The following is a 14026-nucleotide window of genomic DNA, read 5'->3' on the forward strand; positions in this document are numbered from 1 at the left end:
TAGATCATGAGATGTGGTATTCCGCCGAAAGTTTTATTGGCCTATGTCTGGAGGAGATTGATATGTAGGATAATGACTTTGCACTGAACAGGTGATTAAAATTACTGAAACGTGCAAGGGAACAACTACAAAGAGAAGGAAGAATAAAATATATAAAAAAATTTCTCCTTCATCTTCAATAATGACTCTGTACGACGATAAATCAGACAATCGAAACGTTGTTGAATATGCGAGGAGACATGGTTATTATGCTATGGGCAGTGAATAAGATAGATTGAACGTCACTAAGGCATTTGAGATTTGGACGAAATAGATTATTGCTATTATGACATTTAAAGAAATATACATTCGACGGACAAATGGTGGGGTTGAAATACAAATTAAAACGGCGACTGAAACATTTAAATTGGGGATTTATTTTACTGCTTCAATATGGAGTTATGATGGGAGTTGATAACAGGATCTTTGAGCAATAATGTTAAGAAATGGCTCGTAAAAACCTTGATATGGGAAGTAGTTTTGTACGACCCGGAAACATGGTCATTGAAGCAGGATGATAGACACAGGTTTGAGGCTTTTAAAATGGGGAGTGAAGAAGGATGGAAAATGTAAAGTGGACGGACAGGAAAACAAAAAAGAAAGTTCTAGACATGATAGGGAAGGATAGAAAAATGTTAGGATAAATCAAAAATAGGCAGGAAAAATGGATGCTGAGCGTTTTGATAGTCGATTGGATGTTGAAGACGGCGAAAGAGAGGAGAATGTTAGGAAAGCGAGGACTGGGAAGAAATAGGATAGTAATGTTGGATGAAAGAAGCATGCAGAATTGAAGAGGGACCTATTATAAGGTTGGATGTGGGGTCGTTTTGTTAAGATAGACAAGGGCATTGTCGCTATACTGTTTGGTACCTTGTGTCCATCGAAAACCTATCTTAACCGGTAGATTACTCTTTGTAACTATATGGATTGACACTAATGGCAGATTCAGGAGGAAAGTTGAAAGTAAAGACCCGCAAACCAGAACAAATTTATACCCGAGCTATTAGTAGAAAAAAAAACAATTATACTAATAGGATGTTGTTTATAATCTAGTACGTTTTTAATTTTTAGGAATAGGGTTTTTATTCGTATTTTGATAACTCAGGCACGTGTGAGAAAGTATCAACCAGAAGGTGGCTAGACTCGATAAAAATGTTGTGGTGTTGAATATATGAGATGTGCGAACAGAGACACTAATGAAGCCCAATGGAGGAGAGAGGAATGTTTGAAAGACAAAAAAAAAGAAGAATGGAGAAACTGATTGGATGCATTCCGGGAGACAAGAGGCTATGAATAAGGTAATGAGAGATTCAATGGAAGAGAGGACGGAGAGTGACGTTACTTAGGTGTATCGACGAAGAATTGGAGATCTCAACGCAGCAGTGGAACAGGTTGTAGAACTCCCGCCAAAGGATGCCTCCGCCTAGGATTGACAAACGATGATGATAGACATTTCCAATGCGGCGGAATCACTCGCCAATTTCACACCATTTCACATTCACCTCACAAAATTTAGTCACACAAAAACACTTTTTTGCCTAAACTCTGCCGGTAGAAACAACCCATGAAATAATGGAAAATTTCATTCCCTGCAACTAATGGCATGCGTCTTGACCCATCACTTTTATTCAAATGAGGCAATAGACAACAGATGAAAAGTTTATAACTGAGGGAAAGCGAGAGAATCATGAGCTGAATTTTGATTAATAACGGGTATTGGTTTGACAATTTTCCTTTCTCTTCCAAAAAAAATGAAACGCAAGCCCATTGCCGCATGGATGCAATCAGTGAGTTTAAGTGCCCATCTGTATTGACAAACCCCCCGCCGAGAGGAAGTGTAATTAACTCTGAATGCTTAAGAATGCAATTCACAAGCAATTAGAGCCAAAAGAAACATTCGCAGATGCGAATGATACCAACCCCGTAGAAATGGCTTTCAAATCGTGGACCGTGTCAGAATGCGAATCCCTAACGAGAGAGGGAAAGCATATGGATTTGCATGTCTGGCCGCGGGGAAGACGGGCATTGTTTTCTCTCCTCTGAATGTAATTCCCTCTTGAGGTAAAACGCTGATAAATTACATTGATGAGATGCTGCATTTTTAATCTATTCTTCTCATCAAAACCGTAGAACTTGTAAAAAAAATGGAGCTCCTGACACATACAAAGAGAAAAAAACCTTGATTGCTTAATAAGAGTTAATGGGATATTTTTGCTATTTTTATTTTGGTTTCCGAGAAAGAAAAATGGTCATTTCAGTCAAATGTTTTCAGCCAGATAGAACATGCCTTTGTGCTAATTGCTAGAAAAATTCTTTTGCCTCCAACTATGCCAATTTATTCGATTACAGTTCAAACGCTGGCCTACAAAAATGTATCCAATCGTAGAACGTTCAAAATAAAACCCTAAAATGACTTTTAATTTATTTTTCATAATTATGTAAATTTCTCAATGCGAAAAATTCGTATGAAAAAGTTAAGGAGGCATATTTATTTAACAATATACTTTGCATACCCATAGCTAACCAATTCCGTCTGAGATATAATGATAAACTATATCCAATAACCTAGGCTTCTGATAATTTATTGATCACGTAACGAAAACAAATATTAAATAATTATGATGTCCAAAAGATGAAGACATTTTCAATATTTCTCTGGATCCTATACCTGAAAACCATTCAAATACTGTTAAGAAACTCTGAAGTATCTTTATTTCCTAATCCAGATTTGAGTCCTTAAAGCTAATTAAAATATAAAAGAAAAATAAATTTCATTTTCGAAATTTCAGGTGATAAGATGATCATAATTGAACAAGAATTAAAGGTAAGATTTAAACACAGGTCTGTGTGTGTATATATGTGTATATGTATATATGTATATATATATATATATATATATATATATATATATATATATATATATATATATATATATATATATACTATATATACATATATCTTCAAAATGGGACGCTCTTCGGTGACGCACAAATATATAAACACACGGATGTAGATTTTTAAACCATAGAAACACAAGGAAAGGACACTCACATGTTGTTTTCATCATCAATAATCTAATCATTTCATTTTTAATTGTATATTATCAATCCCAAGGCAGGTTTTGGTGCTCCCTTCACGTACCATATAGGTCACTTTTTTGCGATACTTTCCTCGGGTCAATAGCTCCACTAAAACATCCCTTCCTGGCACTATGATTTTCCTCTACTGCTATTCCCACTATTGTTCAACAGTGTTTCACCACCAACAGGTTTAATAATTTTTAATTTTATTCTCTTAGTTTTTAAAACAAATATTTGAATAGCAAACGTTGAAACAGAAAAAAAACTACAAATTACATTGCTCAAATACTTAAAAAAAAACAATTCATTATTTTCCAAAGAATTTTTGAACCTTAAGTTGACTGAAAAAACTTTAAAGACGTCAACTACGGGTTTCTTTGATCAATAAAATAATTGAATACTGTATAAAAATGTTAAATTAAAATAATGTGACATCAGATGGCTATCTTTGGCTATAAGGTGGATATTATGGTCGTTATTAATTTTTTATCCTGCTGCCAAATTCAGTATATCGCCAAGTTTCATCGCAGGAGAGTGGTTAATTCAAAGGAATGGAATTGTTGAAAAATGTACAGTGGTCAATCCTTATCATATAGTTGATTATAAAAAAACAAGATGAGAACACATTTTCCAATTGGATAACGCGTAAAAAATGGATATTTGTCAAAATGGATACAAAAGGAGAACATTTTTCACACCACAAATGCGTGAAATGAATTAACTCAAGATGTTCACTATTAAAAGATCAAGTACGAGGGTCATCCGGAAAGTAGTACCCGTTCGTGCCGCATGAAGTGCTGACGACGCGAGTAGCCGCTGGACGAGGTCAGATAGCTTCAGTGGCTTGTCTGCCTTCTCTGAGCCAAGTTGCGTGACGCTAGCATTGCCTGTGTTGTTTCTGTGATTGTTTACAATGTTTAAAAAAATTGAGAACGCCGCCATTTGTGAAGTGAGGGCAGTGATTAAATTCCTCAATGCAAGAAACGTTCGCCCATGTGATATTCATCGCCAATTAAAGGAGGTGTATGGAGACAATGTAATGGACGAGTCGTCTGTTCGGCGGTGGTGTCGCAACTTCAACATGGGGAGGGGGGACACACACGACGATGAGCGTTCGGAGAGACCGTCTGTCATTACAGACCAACTGGTGAGCTCAGTTGACGAATTCGTGAGGAACGATCGGCGCGTCACAATTGATGACATCTGTGAGCATTTTCCCAATGTTTCTCGAACAATTGTTCATGAAATTGTTAAACACCATCTGCATTATGCAAAAATTTGTGCAAGATGGGTCCCTCGCGTATCTCAATGAGCTGGCGGCGAAGGACTATGCAGCAGGAATACAGAAACTTGTCACACGTTATGACAAATGCCTTAATTTGCTTGGAGATTATGTTGAGAAGTAGTTTAAAGTATCCTCTTTCAAATAAAATTTGTTATGTTTGTTAATATTTACTTTTGTGTCTTTATTTCACGAACGGGTACTACTTTCCGGATGACCCTCGTATTATAAATTCTCTCATTACTCTTCCTATTGTTGAGCCTACCATGACCTAGAGCACTGATCAAATTGCAGGTAGATGTAGTTGCGAAAACATATAGGCACTGAACTTGAATCAGAATCCATGTCACGACGACTCCAGACACGCAATAATCCCCCTCCCCGGTCAGAGATCCATCCATATCGGAGGCATATTCCCCGCGCACATACTTAGTCGTACACCCTTGATGTCCGTATTAATCTTCGTTCCTGGAGAGGAAATGCAAGGAATACTTGTGAGCTCAGTCCAGGAAGCCCTCATCTCCGCACTGCTTCATTCTCCTGGAAGCCACGTGAGGAGCAACTTTCATCGCCGTGACTAGGCCTGCCAGGTGAAGAGCACACACGCAGAATAAACAGAGGAGATAATAACGACCATGGAGATGATGAGACAGTCTCCCTCGCCCCTGCCACCCCTCTCCCCTCCACTCCCCCCCCCCCCGCCGTGTGCGCATGCTAATCCCTCCTTATACGGCGTGCATCCTCAGTTTCGTCCGTTGCCGACGCCTTAATTCAGACACACCACGGCGGGAGAAAACTAGGCCAAACTTTGACTCTGATTAAACTTAAACCTTCCTTTGTTTTGTGACCGTGTCATCTCCCAAGGATCTTGGGTTAACCATTCGAGGAAGAATAGGAATTCAGCAATTATATTTTCTGAACAAAAATGCTATCATTTAAGGCTATTCATTGTAAACATTGTTTCAATAGTTCGTCATTTATAAGTTATAACTATTACGTTCTGTGACTAAAAATACATATTTTGGATTAATCTTGAACCACTTCAGTCTGCTTAGGATTTTGAATAAAAGTAAACTGTATTTGAATAAACTTGTAAGTTAGGATAGCAAATAGTATACAAGATTTTAGATTTCAAAATAAATTTTTGGGGGTTAATGTTTACTTCTTATAAAACTCATCTAGAAGTATTCTCCCTGGATTCTTATATCGTTGCAATGGCATAAGGTATCGCTGTTCAACTGGAATTCAGTATTTATGGCAATTTTGCAACTGTCGTAGTAGTCCACGGAAAGTACCAAATCAGTTATTAAAGGGACCTCTGGATTCCATAAAATTGACGCGTTGTTTTCATCCGAGAAATATATCGCTTTTCTTTATCAAGGAATTATCAAAATATGGGTAGCATCTACTGTAGAAATTCTTACTCAAAGCACAGAAAATCTGTACTCTATCCAATCAACTTGTTTATTATATAAAGAGAATTTAGGAATGAAATAATTGTCGCTGTAAAAGTGTCAAGATCCACTTGTTCGAATATCAAGGGAAGTCTCTCACATGTACGTACTTTTGTAAAGATTCGGCGTGCTCTATTTCATTGGGGCCCACGTGTTCCTTTGTTATTTCATTCCTCTGCTCCACCGCCTTGTTTCCAGGCCGTCAGAGGGTCGTCACGATGCACTGGCATACTCGTCCGTTGTGAACTCCCGGGAGGATGAAAGCTGGGGTAAAAGGAGTTGGTTGATGCTGCCGTCCTAAAACTCGACCGTTCTCCTTGTGTTACGTCCCTGTAGTTTCACGGAACACATCCAGAGCGCCAAACAGGAGCTATGAGAGATGACTCTTGATGAGAAATTGAGACGATTACACGATTTCTTTAGCGTTTTGACATCCCTGAAGAGAAGTATATTCCTTTTGAAACGTAATCACGCCTTTTAGCGGTTTTGTGACGTTTCGGAAGAGAGTTAAGTCTTTTTAGAACAAGCAAAGTGAAGCAATCAAAAGAAAAGGGACATGAGACTGCGTATTGTCGATTAACTTACCTCACGAATCTATATCAACCAATGCAACATCTACAAATGTGAAAAAGGACTCTTTAAACATTGTTAAAGTGACTCGTTTGCTAAAACAGTTGTAATCAAGGTATATACCTGGAAATAAACATATTTCACTTCATTACATATTAATGCAAGATTCACACTTATTTATAAATATATTGCGTCTCTTAGATTCATTTCGTGGAATAGATATTAACAGTGCAGTTGACTAGAGTCTAAAACGATTAATCTTGAGCTACATATGCTACAACTGTTTGCTACACATAATTTGTAGGGATATGCTTATTCCTGCACAACATAAAATATCACATAATGCACCCGTATGATTCAAAACTTCTCGGTAATTTTAGAAACAATCTTTTCGCAGACCCATCATCTGTAATTAAAATTAAATCTAAAAAAATAATGAATGAACTGGACTCGTGATCATGTAAAACAAAATCTTAAAATCAGTGAACACTATGAGTTAAGACGATATATGCATTTTGGTAGAACGGCAATCCCTAATCATCTGCTAAAAAAGCTATCCAATAAACAAAAGACATTCAAAAGAGTAGTATTATGAGAAGTGGTTATAACATAGCGGTCTTGATTCGTTAGCCAACTAAATCAAATTTCTCCATCGATTCAAAGTTGAAGAGTTTTCCACTATAATCCAATTGCCTAGCTATTGTCTTAAATAGTCCTCATTTTGAAAATTATATTGATGTAAAGGAAAATTTCCCATTGAGAAATAGCCCCAATCCCCATTTTTTGTATCATAAATTACGTGGAATGTTTTTTAATGAGCTGACGACGGGAGCTCCGTGCAACTTCGCTAATGGCATTCACCAGCTGATGACTCTCGGACGCAGTAATTTACCAAAGACCTGCTATCTCCGTGGCATGTGTTAGGCAAATAGATATTTGTAATCTCATTTCAGTGGAAGGAGCATGAAGGTCAGATGGGAAGGCAGTGCAAAGGAGCGAACGCTTTCCACTCACTGAAAACGTTCATAAACTCAAGTGCAGGAGAGGTTAGACTACGCCGAGAAGAGATTTTTTGCATCAGCGTTGTCTACAATCCGATCCCACGGTGTAACGCGAGATAATATCTTCCATTTTAGAAATAACTATTCTCAAGTACGTGTACCTTACAATAAGCAAGTAATTATCTCATTAATACATTTTTCCACATATTCAATTGGCCCTAAAAGTAAGTGAGAAGTGTTTAATGTGCACTTAATTCGATATCATTTCAAATGATACAGCACCTCTAAGTTTTTCCCTTCCAACAAATCGAGATCTTTGGAAATAAGAAAATATTTCGACTATTTTCATACCTTTTGAAATGCGATCCCATTAGGAGATAGCTATGATTTTATATCGTAATTTTGTGCAGTTTAATCCCGCAATTGTATAACGGCATAGATTTACGAGGAGACAAATTTTCTGAGTAAGTAAAGTTAGAAAACCCTATCGACTACTTAATAAAGGAATGGTAGCGAAGTTTTGAAATTTATCAAAAGACGCTTTGGATGTGGCTATCAAATTTTGCTTTGGGATATGCATTTGTATATTAACATTATGAATTTATTTAATTTAATAACTGTTTTTTATAAATGAATAAACAAAATATTACGTGTAAAATAGCCACACCAAGGCAAATGGTAACTCCGATATAGCGCCATTTATTTCCATCGATATATTTGGATGTGAACGAAACCCATGCGCACTTCGGTATACACGTACTTATACGACAGCAAATGTGTAGTTTCATGTTCCAAAATTATAACTTCCTTCCTCGTCAAATGAAATTTTGACTTAAGCGAGAATTAAGAGCAAAACAAACCTCTTTTGCAGGGAAAGGGCTATCTTAATGTTGAGTAGCTATTTCATCTACAGGAAATCTATGATTAGTCAGGTCAATGAGGTCTATTTATAATTGATACAGCTATATTTTTCAATTATTCTTTATGCCTCTTACAGCTTAAGGTCATAACGGTATGCCTCGTAATTCAGTTATCAGAAAAATGAAGAATTGCCGGGATAATTACTCGGATGTGTAATCGGAGGACGTTGTGAGTAAAATGAGCTGAGATTCCAACTTAAATGGAAGGCACTAAATAAAACCGCAGTGCGCCCATTCGAATCTGACACGAGGAAAATACTGGAGGAGTTAAAAGGATCTGTGGAGATGTAGAGGAAACAATTCGACTTCATAAAAGGAATAGTGGGAGAATATTCGAATGAAAAAGAGAAGAAATGTTATTTCACGTTGGTTAGATCTCACGTTGAATAAACGCCATACGTTTTAAGGTTTTGCGCTGTAAGACACAATTTATGAATCTGAACAGGATGAAGAGGAATGTTTTCATTTTTGTGAAACGTCGTTGTATTAAAACATTAAGTGTCACAATACAGTATTATTAGAAACGCTGATTTGGGAACTAAGGGAAGCAACTTTACATGCAATATTTCACATATTAAAGTAATGCAAAGCGCATGAATTAAACGCAAAAATAGGGGATAATTTTACTACATTTTTCATTGAAATTGACAACTGAACAATTTGATGTGAAAAATCCATTTTCCTACACACAATTCTGGACTAAAACTGTTGTAGTCATCGCAAAGAGTAATTTGAACTATCCGAAAATGAACTAGTTACCAAGTGCCATCAATTAAACTCCACAATAATGGCTGATGATCTGAGATATCTTATCGCATGCCTTTGGGTAAACTAGCAGGATGAGGGTAAACACCTCTTTTTAAGGCTCTATGTAGATTAGCATACCTTTGGGTCGATATTTAACTCAGTATTGGCAATTCGAGTTTAAATTCATAAGCGATGTACTTTAAAGGATTAGAAAAGTCGATCAGAGAAAGGACAAAACGTCATCTGGCGAAACACATTACAGCAACCAATTTATGATGACGATGAATACATAAATTCACAGTTATATGAGTTGGCAATAAGTTTTTCACGTAAGAGATTGTCTAGTTTAGTAGGTTTACCTAATTACACAAGGGTAATCTCAGGATTGCGATCCATGTTATTTCGTCATCGAATATGTTTCTTTGAAATTCCCATCTATTGAAACTATCAATGATATTTCAAACGGTTCCATCTAGTGTGTTGGTGTTCTTTGCAGTGACTTGGTGTGTTTTGCAGTATGTTTCGAAGACTTTCAACTTTTTCACATCGTAGAATTCCACGTCTTCACGTCATTACATTCTCGATCTCCCCACATTCTTACTCGCCGATTACCCACTGATTAAATTTTTGATGTAACAAGCATTCAAAATAAGGCTTACTTTCGTGCATGTAGTAAATTTAGTAGCCACGGATGAATGGTATACTGGGGCATAAATCCACATATATATATATATATGTTTATATATATATATATATATATATATATATATATATATATAATATATGGGTCGCGGTAGTCCAGTGGGTAGAGCGTTGGACTGCTGACCGAAGGGTCCCGGGTTCGATTCCCGGGTATACTGGGGCATAAATCCACATATATATATGTTTATATATATATATATATATATATATATATATATATATATATATATATATATATATATATATATATATATATATATATATAATATGGGTCGCGGTAGTCCAGTGGGTAGAGCGTTGGACTGCTGACCGAAGGGTCCCGGGTTCGATTCCCGGGCAAGGCACTCTGGGCACCTGCAGCTCCACCCAAGCTATGTGATTTTTCGGGTACTTGGTCTCCCTGGGAAACCATATCCGGCACAGGGAAAGGAACTGGCCCCCCTACCCTGATGCGTGAATTTTCACACGCCGTATATGGCTGAATACTAGGTGATCTCTACCATCACCTACTAAACTGACCTTCGGGTTGATTACTGTGTTTATGGTTTATATATATATATGTTTATATATATACATATATGTTTATATATACCATGATATATGTATACTGATTGGAATTATGTGGAGAGTAAATATATGAGAACTAAAGGCAAAACCATTTTACCCGTTGCAATTCAGCAATTTCAAAACGTAAAATACAAAATTTATTTGCACTTTGAAATTGTTGAATTGTATCGCATATTAACGGATGACTCCGTTTAAAAGTCACTGTCACGGCATCTCCAGAATTTTCTTTGAGTTTCATTTTATCCAATAAAAATAAAGTAGTAGCTATGTGTCAACAATTTAAAACTGCTCATTTAACGGATGATGTACCGTATTCCATGTCAAATGCCGATGGAACGCTGTTTAATTCCACTTATGTTAAATAAAAATGACCGAGCAACAATTAGCATTCGCTGGTGACGCTGTATACTAATGATGCGTGTGGTAACAGAACTCACAAAGGGCAAGTATATTTTTAATGACCTCAAAAAAATAATTTTAAGTTTCACATGTAGATGACAGTTAAACCCGAGAAAATAGAAATCCAGGTTGTGCACTCCTTTGGGAAAGGCATCCCATTGACTTTACACCTACACACTCGGAGAAGTAGATACGGACATTTCGGGCCGAGTGAAACATCCTGCTATTACAATATCAAGTCTAACAAAGAGAAAACGCATTCGTATTAGCCGCATTGAAGGAAATCGGCTTTATCAAGATTTAATGGAGAAATATTCTAATTAAAAGATAAGGAGATATAGCTTCTCTTTAGAAGCAATTATATTTCTCCAGCGTGTCGCATCTAGTGAAAGAAAAGAAATTTTAATATATGCATTGAGAAAGATGTGCAGTAGAGACGCCAGAAAAGGATTTACAATACGAGCAGAGAGCATCACATTATTTTAAAACTTAATGTAATATAAAACTTTCAAAGTCGCATCGGGTGTTATGTAGTTAAGTTGCACTTACCTGACCATTCAATAACATCAGCAGGCTCCGTATGCACGAATTAATAGAACTTATATAAATACTCTATCGATGTCTTTTGACTTCTTAAATTATAGTCTCAACTTCCAGTGTAAAATTTTAAGGCTCCAATTATTCACTCAGCGTAAGCATGAAACCAAGAATAGGTAGTCCAGTGTGTAGAGCGCAGGGATATTGACAGGAGGGCCCGGGTTCGTTTCCGTGTGGCGCCTCTGGGCACCCTCAGTTTCACCTAAGCTGAGTGTTTTTTCGAGTGTCAGATCTCCCTGGGAAACAACCATAGACTGTACAGGGAAAGGAAATGGCCATCCTACTCCGTTGATTGGTGGATTTCACACGATGATGGACTTGGATGTGCTCTACCCACATCAATCAAACCGACATTCTGGTTGATTACACTGTGGTTTGTTAAGGCATCAAACTGGCACAATATGTTAATTTCCAACTTTACTGGTTTTCTTGTAAAACGAGTGTCCATAAATGGCCCCTATTCTTCATTTCTCAATCGCCATATGACGCTTAATTTTGCTTGAAATAAATTGATTCTTCGGATGGAACCCTTTGGATTTCGTTTGTGTTGTGCAACTGGACAAGGACCAAAATATTTAAGAAATACCCGAGGAACAACAAAATTAACATTTTATTAACCTGATGTTTCACTTTATCTTTGAAATTTCCGTGCTATTCAATTGAATACAAGATAGTTTATGCAGTTCCTCAGACATGTTGAGTGCTTTGTTCGAATATCGGCTATAAATCCCTAAGTGTTAAACTTGAATTGCAATGCTCAATCTGTTCCTCAGAGTCTATGGGTGATGAAACATCTCTGATAAAGGTTTATCACTAGGTTCATTGGAGTTTCAAATACGCTTCAAAAAGACAGGATGATAATACTTCTAATTACAAATTGTATGTAAATTAATTTTGTTTCTTCTCAAATATTTATTAAACTCACTCAGCACCAATGTCCTTAATGTGCAGACAATAGTACCCTTGTAAATTTGGAAATCATTGGGAATTTTTAAAAAAATAGTATGATTTTTTGTAAAAATCACTGTTTAAAAATCTGCAAAACGTCATATCTTCAGAATGCCTTAAAGCCAAAAGAGTTACAATACCCTCTCCCTTAAGTTATCAATGATCTCCATAAGATTACACTGGTAGAATTTGCACCAATAAAACAAAGCGTATAAAAACTAAAATGTCCAGGGATTTTTTTGCGATCAATATTGTTTATGACGGATGCTAAGGAAGGTGTAATAAGAACGGAATCCAGATTAAATTTCCGCTTAATTCTATTTCCATCCTCTTTACTTTTATAGAAAAATTTAATATAAGAAAAAATATATCAATTGTATTTAACTATACTAACTCTCTCCTCATATAACCATCGGATGCTCCAATTAAAACAATTTGTAGATTAGATTTTTCAATCTCGCCTCGATTTTAATTCAACTCAAGCATATACAATTTAAATAGCTCGCAAGCAGCCCTACATTTTGAGCATTCAGCAACTTCACTTGCTAAAATGTCTTGTGAGTTTTATTGATCAACTTATTTGGCATGTGCAACCAATTATTTCGGTAGTAATCTAAAATAGAATCACAGGAGGACCTTAACTATCACTGGCGAATCATTCCAAACTATACCTTGGAGTTCAACAGATTCAGGCTTGAGGTCGTGGAAGTTCATCATAATGAAATAAGGACAATTTGCACTTTTCCACAGTTTATTTAACGTACGACGCGTTTCAACTCACAGAGTCATCATCAGGTACAAGACAAGCTAAATAGTAAGGAGACCTTATTTATATGGACAGCAGATCTTATTTCATTATACCTTGGAGATGGGAGGAAGGATTTTTCCCACCGGACCGACCCCAGGTCATAGAGGTTGGCACTATCGTAAGACTACTATTATTTTAAATGTGCGGGCATGTCTCTAAACGAAGTGGGCATTATCCTTGAACTTGCATCAACGAAACACCAAATAATTAGATCTCCAGTCTAGGAGAATATTTTACACCAATAATCTAACTCTAATTAATGCGCAGCCATTTCAAAGAGCACTGTGACTACATAAAAATAATTTCTTTTTCAGCACTTTTCCTTTAATGCTGTCACCTAGAAAGATGGCGTTGATCCATGGACAGAACTACTAGAAACTAAATCGACCGAAGGGAAGGTCGTGAATTCGGGGTCGTGTCATACATTTGAATACACTCCGTTTTACCCATACTATACTATTGTTTTGATATCAAATTTGGCGTGTTGGCGATACAAGGCAATAAATTGGTTTTCCTAAATAAATTAAGGGTTCAGAAATAAAATTTAGCGCTTATTACGACGTGAGATCCATCTCTGTATATTTATAAACACTCCATTTGAAGGCGGTGATGGTGGTTGTATGAACAATTTCGGGGTTCACGATAAATACGAGTATATCATCAGTCTTGACTGGGATCCGAGTCCGAAATCTATGCACGACCTAGGTTAGGCCTGGGAATGAAAAGACGCGTCGCTAGATTATCACGACTGAACAATAGCTCAAAGCCAAAATATCCATAGATTCGGTTCGGAACTCAGGTGGGTGCGAATTACTTATGTTTTTAGCGCGAATATCTCGCATTGGCATACGCACCACAACTGGAGCGGGTAAAAAGGGTAGTGTTCGTTTTTCACAGTTCTCTACGGGTTAC

This window comes from Hetaerina americana, unplaced genomic scaffold (genome assembly GCF_022747635.1).
Source record: "Hetaerina americana unplaced genomic scaffold, ioHetAmer1.1.p SCAF_19, whole genome shotgun sequence".
In the NCBI taxonomy this organism is placed as follows: Eukaryota; Metazoa; Arthropoda; class Insecta; order Odonata; family Calopterygidae; genus Hetaerina; species Hetaerina americana.